This window comes from Castor canadensis, chromosome 3, assembly GCF_047511655.1.
Source record: "Castor canadensis chromosome 3, mCasCan1.hap1v2, whole genome shotgun sequence".
Taxonomy (NCBI): Eukaryota; Metazoa; Chordata; class Mammalia; order Rodentia; family Castoridae; genus Castor; species Castor canadensis.
In genome coordinates this window covers 134,775,602-134,794,095 of record NC_133388.1, presented here as the reverse complement: position 1 = coordinate 134,794,095, position 18,494 = coordinate 134,775,602, and the positions used below count along the sequence as shown (strand labels likewise).

The 18,494-nt window shown below is 36.7% G+C and overlaps 1 protein-coding gene and 1 pseudogene across 5 annotated transcripts in view; both read left to right on the top strand.

The window, feature by feature from the left end:
* Window positions 1-18,494, top strand: part of Eya1 (EYA transcriptional coactivator and phosphatase 1) — a 308,539-nt gene that overhangs the window by 248,246 nt on the left and 41,799 nt on the right. The gene's annotated exons all lie outside the window — the stretch shown is intronic.
* On the top strand, window positions 3,747-3,821 carry LOC141421964 (small nucleolar RNA U3; annotated as a pseudogene).

Below are 18,494 nucleotides of genomic sequence, written 5' to 3'. Positions count from 1 at the left end.
AAGTGACACATACCTGTTCCATGACTTTGGCCTCAACCACCCAGCTCAGTGTCAAGGAAGCCGAGAAATGTGGTCTTTCTGTGTGCTCAGAAAGATATCAAAAATGGAATATAGTGGATGGTCACAGCCATAGTCCTCAACTGCTTGATCAATGAGTGAACAGTGAACACCAAAGAATACTTTCAAACCCTCTGGGGCTCTGGTCATCCCAGCAGAGCAGTGTCTAAGCCTATTGCCTGTGTGCTCCAGGGTAATGAGTGGCCAGTACAATCCTAAAGGAGGGCAACTTGTTTTTATTTGCTTCTTTGTATATCAACGCTAAATTAGATTGAAATAATGAAATAATATATAACTCTATCTATGAATTTGGATGCTGTGGAATGACATAGAATAGACACCCTCAAAACAAACCACCAAAATCCACAATTTTCTTATACATCAGAGGGATTTCCTACTGAGCAAGCCTTCTTATCCCTTTTCCTTGCCTTTATCCTGAAGGTTACTCTTTCCTTTTAATTGTCATCACCTCCCTCCTTATGTAGAACTAGTGTAAACCTGGAATGTATATACTTACTGTCTTATTGAATAAAGCCTTATTTTTCTTATTTGCGAATGTGAAAAGAATTGTAGCAAATGAACAGGCATCATCAGGACTTCCCACCCACTGTGCTGGCCTGCCACCACTAGCCTCCTCCCTTGCTGTGTGGCCTTGGGAGAAGGACTTCTGCTATCTTAATCTTCCCATCTGTAAAATGGAGGTTATCACAGGACACTTAGAAATATACTCATGAGCGCTCCAGAAATACTTACTTTGGATATACAGAGGAGGGGATGACCATATTTTGCTGTTCCAAGAAGCAGAAAGGTAGAGGTAGAAATAGAGCATTACAACTGACCAAAATCATATGCAAAAAGGTAGATATCTATAAAGCATAACTAGGGATTCATACTTGGAGAAAATGAATAGCAAAAAATGAGTTGAAGTGGTAATATAAATATTGCACCTTTCTTTAGCTTTTACAGTTTACACTGCTATCTCACATTTTTTTATCCAGCTAGTTTCTTCTTTTTTCAATGAACAAATTTGGCTCAGGAAAATTACATTATTGACTCAAGAAAGCACATCTATTAAATGGCAATACCAGAGATATAATCTAGTCTTCTAATTGGCTCATTGCCCTCAAATGAGGACTTTGCACAGTCCTGGGAATGCCATGAGCAATATTAAACATTGGAGTAACATGATGTAAGTGTATAATTGGGAAGATTAATCTGATGGCAAAGAAAATTATTGTGCAGTGCTTCTGGTAGGAACTAATAAAGGCCTAAAAAGTGGCTGTAACACTAGAACGGAGACAGAGATAAAAGACTGGTTACAAATGAAATCTTGATAGGTCTTTTGATTGGGTTTAGCTGCTTGGCCTTTCTCTTGGCACCACATGGGCCCCTGTGTGTTGAAGCCAGTTGGCCAGGTCCACTCTGGCTTTCTTCTTCCTCCCTCTTTGTACCACTTCTTGGCAGTTGTCCATGTTTGGAATTCATTGGGTTTTCTCCACAATAAAAATTAATCTTTGGATGGTGAAGTTCTTTCTCTTAAATTCTCTACATGAGTATTATTTTCATGATGTTGAAAGGGAGTCTCTTAAGGAGAAAATTAGTACAGTGGAGTGTCAGGTATCTAATCAGTAAAAATGACCTGATTAGCACCACCATGGCTTTGGATTGTTTTCAAGTCACTCAGGCAATAGTTCAACCATGATTCATTTTTCACAGGCATAAAAATCTCTTGCAGTAAATCCAGATTATTTCTTAATTGGCATCAGAAATATGCCCAACTCCCTAAACTTGTCCAGTGTCCAGTGATAAGGTATTATCAACTTGAAAATTGTTAATATTCTTTTAATAGCATTGATACCTTTAGACAGGAAGAAAAGCATCAGTGGAACCCTAAGGTCTAATATGTTGCACATATCATTTGAATAAAAATATTTTTTGAAACATTTTATGAAAGAATGTTTTAACATGTAATTTTTCTCTTTTCTCCAATAAGGAAGTTAAATTGCAAAGCTTATCCGTAATTCTTTCCCTGTGAACAGCCATCTTAAGGCCTTGAAAAAATAAACCATGTCTGTACTCAGAGTGCCCATTCCTGTTTTTCAGCCTCTTTTTCCCCAAAACAAAAGATCTTGAAAAGGGAGAAATTTTAAATGACATTCAGGCCCTGTTTGTAGCTGTAATGTTAGCATTATAAATAAGGGATTGTTTAAGGTGCTTAAAACGAGTATTTTTTTTCCTTTTATTTAACTGATATTGCCCAAAGATTTGTCCTTGATTTGAGCATACTTAATAAGATTTTCACATTGAGCAACAAATCCTCGTAAACCCGCTCAAGTTGTTAGCAGCACGCCTCGCAGGCCACTGCAGCTCTCAGTAACAGCTGCCAGTGAAGGCTTAGCTGCCCACATAGAATGGTAGAAAATGGTGCAGAAAGTATGTAGAAACCATATCTTTTCTTGCGCACATTCAAACTTCAGTGCCGTATCCAGAGTAACTAAGCTAGTCATGGTTTCTAGAGTCCTTGAACCATCTTCTAGAAGCTCTTTCTAACCTAAGATTAATAAATAGCAACTTTTAAAACATTGTATTTTCCACCTTGTGATCCAATGTAGCATTTGCTAGGAATTTGTGTAGTTTTAATCTCACAGAAGTAATGGAATAAATATTCAAGGAGAAGCTATGCAAAAGACATTATCATATATTTTACTTATTTACTTTTTTTTTTTGTGGCACTGGGGTTTGAACTCAGGGCTTCACACTTACAAAGCAGGCTCTCTGCTACTTGAGCCACATCTCCAGTCCTATCATATATTTTAAATTCACTTTTTTTGTTGTTTTTTTGTAAGAATTCTATAGATACATTAGAAAGCCCAGTTACTAATTCAGAATGTTGTAGCTATCTAAAACTGAAACAGTGACTTAGGCATTAAAATAATTCTTTTTTAAATAAATTTTTATTGAGATATATTCATTATACAGGGGGGATTCATAATGACAATTCCTATTGGATACATATTGTACATTATTTACATTGTCCCATCGTCTTTCCCCCTAAAATAGTTCTTAAATGTCTGAATTTACAGAATTTAAATTAGGCAATTTATATTGCCTTAGATATTTGCTTGCTTTATTTTTACTGTTAAATTCTTTACTTTTCCATTTAGAAAGAGAATAGCAGGATAAAATACAGGAGGATACATGAACCAAAGTAACTTTCAAAACACGAACCATTTTTCTTACTGGAATATCTAAACAATAAAGAGAAACTACTTTCTTGTCAGCATTTTGGTTCTATTTTTAGTTCTTTTAATAAAACTGAAATGACTTTTGACTATACAGATATAACATAATAGTTGGTGTTTGTGGCATTAAATCAACACTAAAAATCTTGGGCTGTAACTTTTAAAACATAGTTACATAAAAAGTTGAGCTATTTTGTTGGTTAGATAGATGGTTAGATTTAAGGTTTCTAGAGAAAGGAGAAAAGACATTCTGATTTTATACTCAAAAAACATTCTGGATCCCATTCTGAAAGGCCCAAAAGAGATAAGCAGGTTTTCCTTCAAGTTTCCGTCTCTTTTGAGTCTTAAAGGACTGTAAATACTCTGAGCCAAAGGTAGAATTGTTGAGAAAGTGAATAAAAATGGGTTTTTCTGAAGGGATCTTGTTTGCCACTAAGTTATATTGTCAAGACTATACTTTCAGGGGTCATTTCTATAGTTCATTACTAAATTACATTGTCATTTGAAGCTGGAGAGTAGAGTGTTACATTCTTGCTTGGCTCCTTTTCATCATTGTGTCCAATGTATAACTGCCTTTCTCCAGCAGGCCAGGACTATGGGATGTTCCTAAGAACATGTGGTGATTTTGTGCATGATGCCAGAATAACATGCTTATCTTGTGCCAGACAGGTAGAAACCTCCAGGAATGGGAACTTGATGAACTGATCAAAGACTAGTGGGAGGAGTTAGGAAAGATAGCAGGGTGTCCACAGGACACCTGCAGTGTTCTCAGCCTCTGTGTCCAGCCATGATAAGGTTCTGACCCAGTTGACTGTAGATAGAAGTCAGGTGTCTTGTTATCATGAAGACAAAGCTGCTGAATTTACAGGAAGAATTGTATAGGATCATGCAAGACTGTCACAAAGTAGAGTTCGGGCTGCTTTCTGTGTACTTTTAAAGCACTGAAAACCGTGCATGCTGGTCTCACCAAGTTTTGCTCTGAATAGGGTGACCAAGCAACTCTGTGATACGATTTGCATCAGCTGTCCAGTCAGTAAAATTAGATATACCTCCTTTCTCTCTTCCTCAGTGTCTGAAAGCCACCTTCATGAACATGGCTGTGACATTAAAAAAAAAAGGGTAACAACCTGGTAAGGTCAAGAGAATTAGAGATAAGTACATAGCACCTTCAATCTGTGCTTATTTGTAAAATAGTTAAGATCAAATACTGGAATTCACAATGCAGACCTAACCACAGCAGTGTCCCATAAGACAAACTGAGCAGCACAGCTTTTAAAGCAAATTCCGTATAAGAATGTACCTAATGTCCCTCTCCCCAGGGACCTGGAATAATTCAAGCTGACATGAATTCTTACCCTACTGGGTAAGACCCCATTCTAAAAAGTTAGAACTCCCTAAAATTTAAGTCTCCATCAAAAGAATTGGTCAGAATAGTGTTAGCCTTGTAGCATACAGTAGTTTAGTTTGGGGTAACAGTCATTAAAAACTGTCTGAAGATTGTACAATGAACACAATGAAAGATATTAAACAATAGGGGAGCAGGGTGATAGAGAAAGAGTAACTAATAGAGGAGGTCAATCTAATTAAAGTCCAATATATATACATATATATATATATATATATATATATGTATATATATATATATGTGGGAAATACCACAGCAAAACCCTTTTGAATAGTTAATATACAGTTAAAAAAGTGGACAGTGAGCCTGGCGCTGGTGACTCACACCTGTAATCCAAGCTACTCAGGAGGCAGAAATCAAGAGGATCATAGTTTGAAGCCACCCTGGGCAAATAGTTCTGCAAGACCCTATCTCAAAAAATGCTTCACAAAAATAGGGCTAGTGGAATGGCTCAAGGTGAAGGCCCTGAGTTCAAGTCCCAGTACAGGAAAAAAAAAAAAGAAGGACAGGAAGGTAAAATAGGTCCTGTCCAGGTGTGGGTACCAGTGGAAGGGGGGGAGGGTAAACAGAGAGGGTGAAGGAGGGTGAATATAGTTCATGTACTATGTATACGTGTGTAAAAATAGAATGTTGAAATTGTTCTAAGAACTGGGGGGAGGAATGAGAGAAAACGATAGAGGGTGAATCTCATTGAGGTATGGAAATATCGCATGGAAGCCCCCCTGGACAAATAATATATGCCAATAAAAATGTAAAAAAAAAAAATTCCATGAAGTAATTCCAGAAATTGTACCACCCCTGGCACCCTTCTCAAGTGCACACACAAAATCTCCAGAGCTATAAGGGATCTGGTTCTCAGAACACTCACCTGGCTGTGCACCCCTTTCCAGCTCAGGTCACCATGTAACGCTAACCTGGCCTGACACTAATGAGTTGTTCAGAAAATCAGTCTTCCGTGTTTATATGAAACATGAACATGGTGGGTAGCTGTTGCCCTGCCTTCGGGGAGCCTAGAAATTCATAAAGATGGCTACTGCTAAGGGATGAATGAATCTTCAGCCATACTCTGTCACTGAGGTGAAACTGAGCTAATGCCATTCCACAATCCTAAGAATGAAACTGCAGAATCTCCAAAGGAATCACAATGCTAAGGCAACCTATCTTTCTATATTATTCATGACAAGCATTTCCTAGAAGCTACAATTATTTAACTAGTGAGAAATTACTATAATAGGAGGTCAAGTGATAACACTAGAATTGTGAATCAGGAAAAAAAGAAAAATCAGGATTCACAGGAGCAATCCAACCAAAAAATAAATGCCAGAGGCCCTACCAGGTGCTTCTAGAATTAGGGCTGTTCTTAAGTTGCATCAAGATTTCTCCTTTGCAGCTGATCAATGCCACACTGAAACACTGCCATTCCTAAAGGTGTGAGAGAAAGATCCTGTGGCTTCAGTTATAAATGGGGGCACTCCTCTGGGTCCTAGGAAAGAATATTACATATGATAAAAATGAGTGGAATTAACACCCACGAAGCAGAGAGTGACATACCTTTTTGCGTGTTCTAAAGCCTCACTCACTTCTGGGTGCAGATTATCCAAGCAAGTTCTTCTTCTCAATAAAAGGAGATGTGTTGATAAACTTAGCAAGATTTTCGCAATTTTGGCTTTAATTTTGTTTTTCATTTAAGAAATATGGTCTGGATGTGCTTTGAATTTTCAAAAGAAATCTCTTTAATCCAAAGTTCCATGAAAGATAATCAATATCGTCTTGGTAAATATTTTTTGTATTTTAGCTTTTTATTACAAAAACACCTCCATACACAAAAGTAAATTAAACCCAAAGTAACCTCTCCACCTGAAACAAATAGCAGGTTCTAGCCAATCCTCTTTTATCTGTATCCTTCTGCATTCTTCTGCTGCCCTGTTCTGTTTTTCAAGACAAATCTCAGATATCACATGATCTCATTTGTATATATTTCAGTGTATACTTAAGACTCCATTAAAAGAAAAGTTTTAAAATAGAAATAGTAGATGGCACTCAGTGCCTTAGCCATCTAGCAAAATTTGCAGTTTCTTAATATCATTAAGTATCTAATCAATAGTTTTATTTAATTTTTAAAATTTTTTACTTCTAACTGTGGCAAAATATACATAATATAAACTTTACCTGCTTTACCATTTTCAAGGATAAATTTCAGTAGTTATCAAGTACATTGGCATTGTTGTGTAACCAATCTCCTGAATTCTTTATCTTGCAAAACTGAAAGTCTGTATCCATTCAACAACTCCCTACTCCTCCTGGTTCCTGATAACCTGTACTTTACTTTCTGTCTCTATGAATTTCAGGTTCCTCTTTAAATGAAGCCACACAATGTCTGTCTTTTTTGTGACCGGCTTATTTCACTTGGCAAAATGCCTTCAAGGTTCATCCCTGTTGTAGCATATATAGAATGTCCTTCTATTTATTCATATATTTATTTATTTATTTGGATTTATTGAGACAAGGTCTCACTGCATAGCTCAGGCTGGCCTAGAACTTGCTATGTAGCCCAGATATCCTTGCACGCTTAATCCTTCTGCCTCACTCTCCTGAGTGCTGGAATTACAAGTGTGCAACACCATACCCATCAGGATTTCCTTCCTTTTGAGGGCTAAATAATTGTGTGGGCACACCACATTTTGTTTAGCCAGTCATCTTTCAGTGAACACTTAGGTTGCTTCCACCTTTTGGCTGTTGTAGGAGTTCTAGAATTATAGGAATTCTTTATATATTCTAGATATTAGCACCTTACCAGATATGTGACTTGCAAATATTTTCTCCCATTTCGTAGGTTGCCTTTCCAACTCAGTTAACTGTGCCCTTTGATGCACATGTTTTTTAATTTTGATGATGTCAAATGTATCAGTTTTTTTCTTTTGGTGCCTGTACTTTTGGTGACATACCAAGAAGTCATTATATTCAGTATCTTGAATCTTTTTCCCTGAGAGTTTTAGAGTTTAGCTTTTATATCTAAGTTGAGTTAATTTTTGTGGATGGTTTAAGATAAAGTTCCAACTCCATTCTTCTACATGTGAATAGCCAGTTTTCCCAGAACTATTTGTTGAAAATACCATTTTCAACCATTTGTTTCAGGCTATTTGTTGAATGATCTTGGCACCCTTGTTAAAAATCATTTGACCAAGGATTTATTTCTGATCTTTCCATTCTATGATCTGTACATCTGTATTTATGCCAAAACCACATTGTTTTGAATACTATGGCTTTAATAATAAGTTTTGAAACTAGAATGTGTGAGACTTCTAACTTTGTTCTTTTTCAAGATTATTTTGACTATTTAGGATCCCTGGAGGTTTCATCTAAATTTTAGGATAGCTTTTTTATATTTCTGCAAAACAAAACATAAAAAAAAAAACCCATGAGGGATTTGATAATGATTGCATTAAATGTATAAGTCTCTTTGAGTAGTGTTGACATCTTAATATTGTCTTACATTTATGAACATGGGATGCCTTCTGTTTATTTGTGTTTCATTCACTTCCTTTCAAGCAATACTTTGTAGTTTTCAGTATACTAGTCTTTTTTCTCCTTGGTTTATTCCTGTTTGATTCCTTTTGTAGTTGCTATTGCAAATGAAATTATTTTCTTAGTTTCCTTCCCAGATTGACCACTGTTAGTGCATTGAAACACAATTGATTTTTTATGTTGGTTGCGCATCTTGCAACTACCCTGAATTTGTTAATTCTAGCAATTTTTTTTGCATAATCTTTGGAGTTTTCTAAATATGCAACCATATCATTGCAAACACAGATCATTCTTCCTTTATAATTTTGATGCCTTTTATTTGTCAGTCTTGCCTAATTTCTCTGGCCAGGATTCTAGTACTATGATTTATAGACATACAAAAGCTGTCTCCTTGTCATGTTCTTGATCTTAGAGAGAACCTTTGCAGACACACTCCCCTCTGAGTATAATATGTGGTCTTTTTTATGTTAAGGTAGTTTCCTTCTATTACTAGTTTATTGAGTAGTTCTCCAATGGTTTTATTTATTTATTTTTGCTGTATATACTGCTTCTATTGTGTTTTTTAATTGCACATTCTCATTCAATCTTTTTTTAAAAAAACCTTGAGTGTTTTTTTTGAAATAACCAGACTATCTGCCCTGTAAGTCTGGATTTTCTTGATTGCATTCCTCTTCTATAGTCTATATGTTTCTTCATTCCCTATATTTCTTACAAACTAGTAACTAGATTTAGAAGCTTAATAAGATTCAAGTTCTGTTCTTTTCTTTCTTTCTTTCTTTCTTTTTTTTTTTTTGATCAAGACTTCATAGATGGGGTATGTCCCTCCCATAAGAAATGCATATGTACGGTTGCTACAGTTTTTAAAACCTCAGTTTTTTGGTTGGACCGTATCCTTCAACAGTTCATTATGGGTTGTTCTTACTCATCCCATACATTCCTTCTGCTTATCTCAAAGACAAAAGATTAGGAAGCAGAAACCTAGAAGTTAGGGAGTTTTTAAAATCATAGCATATTTAATTCAACTGAATCAAGTATATGTAGGTCTGCTGCCAGAAATAAAATGGACTCACAGTGTCTGTTGCAGATAAGTAGCCCAGAGATGGTTTTGATGAGGCACTTTTGAGATGGCTCAACATTTACTTTTTGAATTTGGGGATTTTCTGAAATATATTCCCTTCTTGAATATCTCTAAAATGTTTTCACATACTCTTCATTAAGGTAGCCTGGTTACCACTGGTCGACAAATTCATGCCCTCATGCTGAATAATGTGAAGGGTGTCACATTCTTTTATTATCTTTTCAACAGCTCAGTGAATCTCAGTTTACCAGTCATAGTTTCAAGTCAGGGAGTGAATGTGATTGTGCTTTTGGTGTACTTGATGCTTGGTGGCTTACTTTAAAGGTAGATCCAACTACCCTACTTGCAGCTTGAGTTTAGCCATAAACATTTTTCCCTACAGGAAATTTCCTTATATATCTCAGTCTGAGAAAAAATATCCATCGGAGACTTATGTACAAACCAATATGCTAACCTTGACTTGGAAGTGATCATTTACATTAGGGGAAATGCTAATTCTCCCATAAGAGAGTTAAGGAATGACTTAGTTTTCACCTTTAATCAGTTGGATTGTCCAACCAGAGTTGCTATTAGTAGAAGAAAGATGGTTTTGGTTTTAAATACTTCTCCAAAGATTTTAAATTCTTATAGTCTTCATGAGGAGTAGGCACAATCCAAATTGTATGTGCCTCCTCTTGAGTGGACAGAATACTAGATGTTTGTTCAAATACTCCAGAACTGACACTTGAAGACCCCACTTCTCTTTCCCATTATGATTGCTGATATTTTTATATTATATTGATATTCTTAAAGTGATTCTTCAAATTTAGCCTTTGACCCTACCAGAAACAAGACTGCAAGTCCAAAGTATATGACAATTTTGTGAACACTGAAAACAAACACTGAAGCAACCTCCATAATCATTGTTATAGTCCTATGTTACTACCGGCCATTGGGTAATAAATGGGCAAGATCATGATTTTGCAAGATCATTTCTTCCCAGTTATTTATTTATTTAATTTAATGAAGTTAATTTATTAAATTGATTTGGGCTTGCTTAAGTGAGTATTCACAAAGTTTGACTTTTTAATGATTAAAGGTAGATGTGACTTACAAAATGATCATCCACTTGGCTGTGTGAGAAATTTTTTTTTTTATGAACACTTCTAGATTTCATTTCTATTGCTATAGATTCTGGATCCCATTTGAACGGCACTGTCTCCCCTCCATTCCTAGAGCTTCAGCGTATGAGCACCTTTGTCATCTTCCTAGAGTTGCATCATCTTTCCCGAGGGTGAGAGCCAGCTCTGTACCAAGAAGCTTGGTTGGTATCCTGGTAGAATCAATGACAGCCCCTCCTGGGAGTTAAGCGTCTATCCACATCATTGTTCTGCTGATTAGGTTCTTAAAAACATGGTTGCCTCAAAAATACTGGTGTGGAAAATTCTATTAAAATTCTGGAGAAAGTACCTTGATGTAGTAACTACAGTGAAAGTCCATTTTGAAGTTGTGACTCCTTAAGGTAGAGGCAGTGGTGTCTGTGTTACTACACTACAGAGGTGGCTATCTGTGTTAGTGAGCTGTCACTATAATAAATGCCTAAGATGATCAACTTATAAAGAGAAAAGGATTATTTTGGATCATAGTTTTTGAGGTATAAAGTCTGTAGTTGATTGACCTTGTTGCTTTGAATGAAGCAGCAGGTCATGGCAAATAGCATATCATGAGATAAGCAAAGCTGCTTAGCTAATGACTGGGAAGTAAAAGAGAGGAAGAGAAAGGGGCCAGCGACCCATATCCTTTGAAGACATGCCCCAGATAACTGAAGGTCCCCTAGTAGGCACCACCTCTTAAAGATGCCATCACCTTCCAATAGCACTAGCTTGAGGACCGAGCCTTGCCCACATGATCTTTGGAGGTCAATCGAAAAAAGAATAACAGTGATTCTTTTTTCTAATGAGCATTGAAGAGTGGACTTTCATAGGACATTTATTATCTTTAAACAGCTTCAACTTCACCTCCAATTTGAATGCAGAATATTAATGCATCTCGTAGCAATGGCCTGAAGTCCCATGTCTGGATTATCCCATAGCTACTGTTGTCATATTAATGGTAGAAATAGCAACAGTAGTAAGAGTAGCTGCTTACTAGCTGCCAGGAACTAGTCTGCAAGTTTAATATGTTGCCAAATTTAATCTTACAAACAAACCTGTTCTGTTTCCATTTTACTGACAAAGGACTTGAGGCCAGAGGCTAAGTCACTTAAGTAACTTAACACACAGCTAGAATGACAAAGTTAGAGTGACTGTGAACCTTGTAGTGTGACCATTATGAGAGTACAAAAGTGTGCATTCCTGGAGTTCTATCCTGTATTCAAAAGTTCTTTGCCTACAAGTTATGAGCACAATTATTTTGGAAGGATCTCTTTTAATTTCTGTTCTGTGTAGCAAAAGAGTAGCTGTGCTAATGCCTTGTGTTAGGAGTAGCATAAGATCTAATTCACTCAAGCAAGGAGTGGGAAGACTTTATTGAAAGTTCTCTGTGTTAGGCAGTTTCATTACTTACCACCCTGAGACAATTCCTAGACTGAAGTGTGAAAGCAAAGGTATAGTGCTGGAACAGTGATTTCTTCTGCTGATGTAAGAATTATGATAAGATCAGATTTTGAAGCTCTGTGGATTGTGCTTGCAAAAAAGCGCATTTTAAATGACTCTTGAAATTGATCAAATACCCTACATGATTAATGAAACAAAGCAGGATAACAGGAGCCAATACCTTGATCTTCTAATAACCTAGTTCCCACCTGCATTTACAGACACCTCTTTTATTTACTTTACTTATAATATGAATTTAAGAATAAATATTTAAGACATAAATATTTCTAGAGGCTATATTTAATGACATTTCAGTATTCCTAGGCACTGCTTTTGTCTAGAATTTTTTCTTTTTGTAAACATTTTCATCACATGACTATTGGGTATAAAAGTAGAGAACAAGCTGAAGAAAAAAAACTAAATAGGAACAGTTAAAAAGAATGAAAGTGGACCAGAGTTGATGCTGGTGACTTGTAGATAGTCTTTGTTTTCTAGAAACACGAGAAAAATATCTTGGGGCAATGGGATAATTAAAGATCATTTGACAAAGGATGAAGGCAAAACAACTATTTGAGGCCTGAGTCTACAAATGCTCAGCAGATCTCATCCTTACTCAATTTTTCTACATATTGTTACTTTCCATTCAGTAGACATAATTTGTCTTTGATGTACTGGAAACAGACAGGGGTCGCCTAGCATTGCAACAAATTCTTCACTTTACTCTCATGACTGTAAACAGACATTTGCAATTTAATGTCACATCTACTTAAGTTAGGAGCAGAGTTAAATTTCATTCTTGGGTGGGTGTAGAATGTTGTGTATTGTGTTTTGTTTGGGTAAGGAACAACTTAAGAAAACAGTCTCCACTGGAAAAGATTTGAGCATAGGACCTGTAGTAAATCTGTGGTGTCTTCATTACCTAGGAGAAATGAGAGATTCCACTGTCTTTGACTATACTAGTCAACCATTATGAGAGAACCAAGTTTCACAGCACTTTAGAATTTTGCAAAATGTTGCAATATATACCACTACTGAATTTAAAAAATAAATAATAAAAAATAAATGTATACTGATCTTATGCTAATGTTATTCAGATAATTAAATATAAAGGTAAGGCTTATGCGCAACTATTCTAAGAATGAAATGCTCTTTAGTCAGATAAACTTATTACTAATAAGCACCCAGGACAGGTAGTGCAGCATCTTTTTTTTTTTTTACACTAACAACCAACTAAAGATAAAATTTAAGGTTGGGATATAACTCAGTGGTAGGGTGCTTCCCTAGCATGTGTAAGGCCCTGGGTTCAATCCCTAGCACTTCAAAAAAAAAAAAAAAAAAGGAAAGGGAGGATTAAATTTTGTATCTTTTTTTTTTCCTTTATTGGAATTATTTGGAATACTGTCTGTTAGTTAGCTTTTCATAACTGTAACAGAATACCTGAGAGACACAACTTAAAAGAGAATTTATTTTGGCTCTAGGTTCAGTACATGGTCTGCTCGTTCCATTGCTGTGAGTCTGTGGTGGTGCAGAAAGTAGTAGTAAGGCATGGTGGGGCAAAGCTGCTCACCTCATGGTGGCCAGGAATTTGGAAAGAAAAGCAGGAAGGGGGCAGGAATAAGACATACCCTTCAAAAGTGCACTCCAGAGACCTACTTCCTACAACCAGGCCCCACCTCTTTGTTTCCATTACCTCCCAATAATGCCATCAAATTATGAATCATTCAATTGATTAAGCCATTAATTGGGTCACAGTCCCCAGATCTAGTCACCTCTCAATGATTGGATCCACAAGGGGAAACAAAACTTTCAACACATGAGTCTTTTAAGGAGTATTTCATATCCAAACCACCACACTATTTATTGCTTTTCTTTCATTCATTCTCCCCCAAATGTTGAGAAAGCCTTCATCTCAGGCATTATTCTGGATACCAAGAACATAGAGAAAAGGATATAGGGATAAGGAAGAAACAAGGGATCACAGTTCATCAGCTAGAACTATTGTTGAAATTCTGTTAAAAAAAATTTTTAACCCGACAAAACATTCTATACAAAGTAGACACACAGAGTTCCCATTATTGTTTCAGAAAACAAATAACCACTTTTTAATTATGCAAGTAACAATTTTAAACTAAAAACAGAAAGAAATAAAACCTTAGCTCCAAATCTAAAAAAGAGGGGGAGGAGATATAGGGATAATTCTCTTCCTCTTTGGACAAGGGCATGAATCACTATGATACCCAGTGGCTGCTGACCCAGCTGGAAAGAATCAGGGAGAAGGAGATGCTAATCTGATGAAGGGGGTGTGGGGAAAATGCAGTGTGCTAGGGTGGAGCAGAGGTGCACAGGTGTGGTCACAGGCCATGCATAATAATGTGGGTGTCCTCTGGGAACAGATCACTAGCCCTGATTTTCTTTAAGGTGTTTGAATGAGAACTTCCATCAGAGTCACTGTGCTGTAGCATCATGTCATAATTAAATACATATCTAAATCTATATCTAAATACAGATACATTTCTATGTCTAAATTTATATTTTAGTTTCATACATTTCATTTATAATATATTAATGTATAACATTATACATTATAATGTACTAAAGTATAATGCCACATATATTAAATTATACACCATATATAAATTGTATACCACATATACATATTAGGCTTCTGCCTAGTTATTTGTCTGCTTTGTGTGTGTGTGTGTGTGTGTGTGTGTGTGTGTGTGTGTGTGTGGTATTCAGTGTCAAGCCCAAGGGCTTTCATACACTAGGCAAGCACTCTACTACTGAGCTACATCTCCAGCCCATTAGTCAGACTTTGAAGAAAGACTTTCATAGTCAAACATAATAGTTTGAAAAAACACAAAGAGGTCACGAATTGGAGAGGGAAATAAAAATGAGATATTTTGTGGACCTTAAAAGAGGTAAAGAAAAGGATGGGAATAAGTGAGACCCTGCAAATACAGCCAGTGAGAGAGATCATTCAATATACAGAAAAGACCCATGGATGGAGGCAAAAAAAACCCACAAAAGCAAAGAACATGGGTGAAGATGAGGAAGATGTGAATTCCAAATTCAAGTGGCAGGCTGTCATGATTGATTCTATGAGGGAATGGAGATAAGCTATTAATGAGAGAATGCCACGGTTTGCAGTTAGTAGGATATATAGCAGGCTTCCAGGGAAATATGACGAATTCAACATGTCACACATTGGCTTCAGATGCTTTATGGACAACACAGAAGAAATGACCACTAGATGACTGATATGTGGCCTTCAGTCAAGATCTGAGATCTGAAGAGGGGAGCAGGATGGTAGTTGAAACCATGACCATCTCTGGATCACAAGTCTGCATAGAATAAGGAATGGATGAGCCCAGAGTCCTAGGGATGGGGGGGAGTAGGTGATGGATAATCAGATCTGAGAAGGATGCCCAGAAACGATTGATGATGTCCTAGACACCAGAGAAGAAATGTTGAAAAGACAGTAGACAGCAGTGTCATGCCAAAGATGGGTCAAGTTCAGAAAGGAATGGAAACATTAAGAAGGAGATTTACTTAAAATGAGATGTTACTTTGAAGAGGAAGCAAAGATCTAAATAATTTTTCAAAAGCAATCTAACAAAAATAGTGTTTTAGAAGCAACCATTTCATAACCACTACCCTGGAATTTGTTATTGCAACAACATTACTTATTTTAAGAAATATAAAACAAAGCCAAAAACATGGTGATTTTCATGTCTCAGTTTTGGTCTGAGAATGTGTTTTTTTATTTTTTATTTCTTCTGAATGTGCCAAAATAAGCCATCAAGCTAGGACTAACTTATTAACTATTCAATAGTAGCTTTTGTCACATTTTACTTGTATCAGGCATGTTTGAAAAAATTAAAAGTATTAAAATAGTATTTACTATGATGGGAAAATAAAATCTAGCAGTGATATGAGAAGAATTCCAGTTGTTAGAATTGTGTGAGCAAATCCACATAGATTATCCATCTGCCCGTCTACTTTCTTTTAAGTAAAAGTTAGGGTGAAGTGACTTTGCACCTGCCAGCTCAGTTACCATATACAAATCACAGGACTGCTGGAGTCCAGTGTTCTTGTCTCTAAAACCAACTGGGCGGGGGGCTAGGGGGGATGTGAAGTGTGGGATCTTCTGGAGCTCTGCTTTGCAAACTATAGATTAATCATGTCAGAGCTGTGAAATTAAAAATATCAGAGTACTCTCCACTTACTGAGTAAAGTTTTGTTTGGCCAAACTTAGGTTTTAGCTCTGAGTGTATGTGAGAAAGAAGAGGCAGGTACAGATCATGATGTAGATGTTTTTATTTAGTTTTGTTTACTGTGGATTGTAGTTAAAAGATATCTGAGAAACACTGCTCTCTACCAGAACCCCTTCCTATTCTAAAATTCTCTCCTTCTACTTAACTGATAAATTCTTCTTTTGGTGGAGTAAACATTTGATAACTCCATGGAGTGGCACATGTAAACACGGAAGGAATGACTGCTAATAAGAGAAGAGAATAGGATTCAAAGGTTAAATAAGGCTAACATCTGTGTTGTATTTTACCACAGGACTCAAAAAGCCTTTAAAATTTATTAGTATTCCGACTAGCAAGTCATTATTGTAATTTATGAAGAAAAGTTAAAGTATACTATATAGTAACAAACAATAGAGTAATTCTTTTGATGGCCACATAAATAAGCAACCATATCAAGGAAAAATAATACTTTTTTCAAAAGTGACAATACTATGGCACATAAATTCCACAATTGGCAATTAAATCAATGTGGTGAGCGTCCACCCTTTGCCACATAAAAAGATTCATTGACGTGGTTATGAGACAAGTCAGTATATTTTTATTGGCCTGAACTAGAGGGAGTACACACCTTAGTCAGGTGTTTTGTTTTAGAAACAGCTGTTTGAACTTCCCCTACTGGTTAATTCTGCTCCAGGGCATATTTGAGCATTTGCTCTTTTCCAGCGTGCTTACTGACAGAATCCTTGTGAATGAACAATCGCCTATAAAACCAAGACAAAGTGAGTTCCTTTTTCTTTCCTTTTCTGGAAACTGTTTTTAATGCTTCTTTACCCTATGAAATTTCATAGATGTTAGGTGGTATTAACAAGGATAATTTAGGAAAGCTAAGGAGTATGAATCCCCCACACACAGGAAATTGGAGGGCATTGTTTTCATTTATACCTCCTAGCACAGCTCTTTTAGCCTTTGCATCTTTATTTCCTCTTGGTCCTTTTATAAACCTGGGGTGTTTGCTTTGCCCCTCTGCCAATCTAACCTCCAACTTTTGACAATACCATATCCTCTGTCACCTTTCCATTGTCAGTCAACTGGCAGAGAAAGTGGAGGCAGGAAAGGAACTGAGGCCACCCATGGTATCCCCCATATTTTCACAAACACTCCTTTCTTCCTGTAAGACTCCTGGAAGGTAGAAGGTGGTCATGCTGACTGGGGTGTAGGCGGTGGTGGTAGAGTGGGCAGAGCTTGCTCTCCCTACCCACCACAGCAGCGGATTGGCCTCTGGCAGGTGCAGTTTCCTCTTCCATCTGTGCAGTGTAGGCTCCTGCTTGTTCCTTGGTATACAAGCATTTGTGATTGTGCCATATTGAGAAAAGTGTTTTTGTTTATTTGTTGTTGTTTGTTTACTCTATGGGAGAGCAAAGGTAGGGCCTGGACCCCCAAGGTAAGGCTACTCCTCTCTGATTTCTTGTGCCACCCAAAATGCAGGAGGATATGGGAGTATGATGATACTCAACAACACGAGAGACTAAATACAGAATAGAGCAGAAGACACAGGCAAGTCTTGAGAGTTGGAAGGAAGATAGTGGGTCAGAAGGTAATGCAGAAACTACAAGGTTTATGTTGGACCGTAAGAATCTTGTTTTCTTTGGGTTTCATCTTTTGGCTCTAAGCCTCAGAGTATGATGATACACAGAGTTCACCCAGCCAGATGGGTGGCCTACGTACAGGCATACTTTCTTTAATCATAAATTTTCCTGGTTAAATGATGATACAGATAGATTCTGTACTTATTCCAAAGGTTTCTTGTGATGATAAAAATATATTTATATGATATGAAACAGTTTATATGAAAACGTCTTGTTCTTAGGTTTTTTTAGAATGCAAATATAAGCTTTAAAAACTTATTTTATATTCCTTATATACTTTCTCTCTGGAAAATTTTCTTCTTCACTTAGTGTGCAGGATTTCAACCATAAGCCATGTTGATTCCTAGACTTCATGGATTACAAATATAGAAACACCATAAAGAATATAAATATCTGCATATTTCTCCAAGTTCTTTTCCATACCTGTAGGCATGGGTTGTGTGGGACAGACTGACCACTCATCACCAGTTCCCAATGCTCAAAGCATTAGGTAGAAGCCACTGGACACTTCAGAATGCCAGTGTGTCCCCATCTGTGTATGTTAGCAGCTGTTTGATGTCTGGATGTGTCACATGAACATCCAGATCAGTACTTTGAGCTAAGCATGGAACCAGGTGGTAGACTTGAAATTGGCAAGTCTGAATAAGTACAAATAATGATAGAGAACTGTCATCTCAAATAAAATTACTACTTCCTTTTCTGAAATTAATCT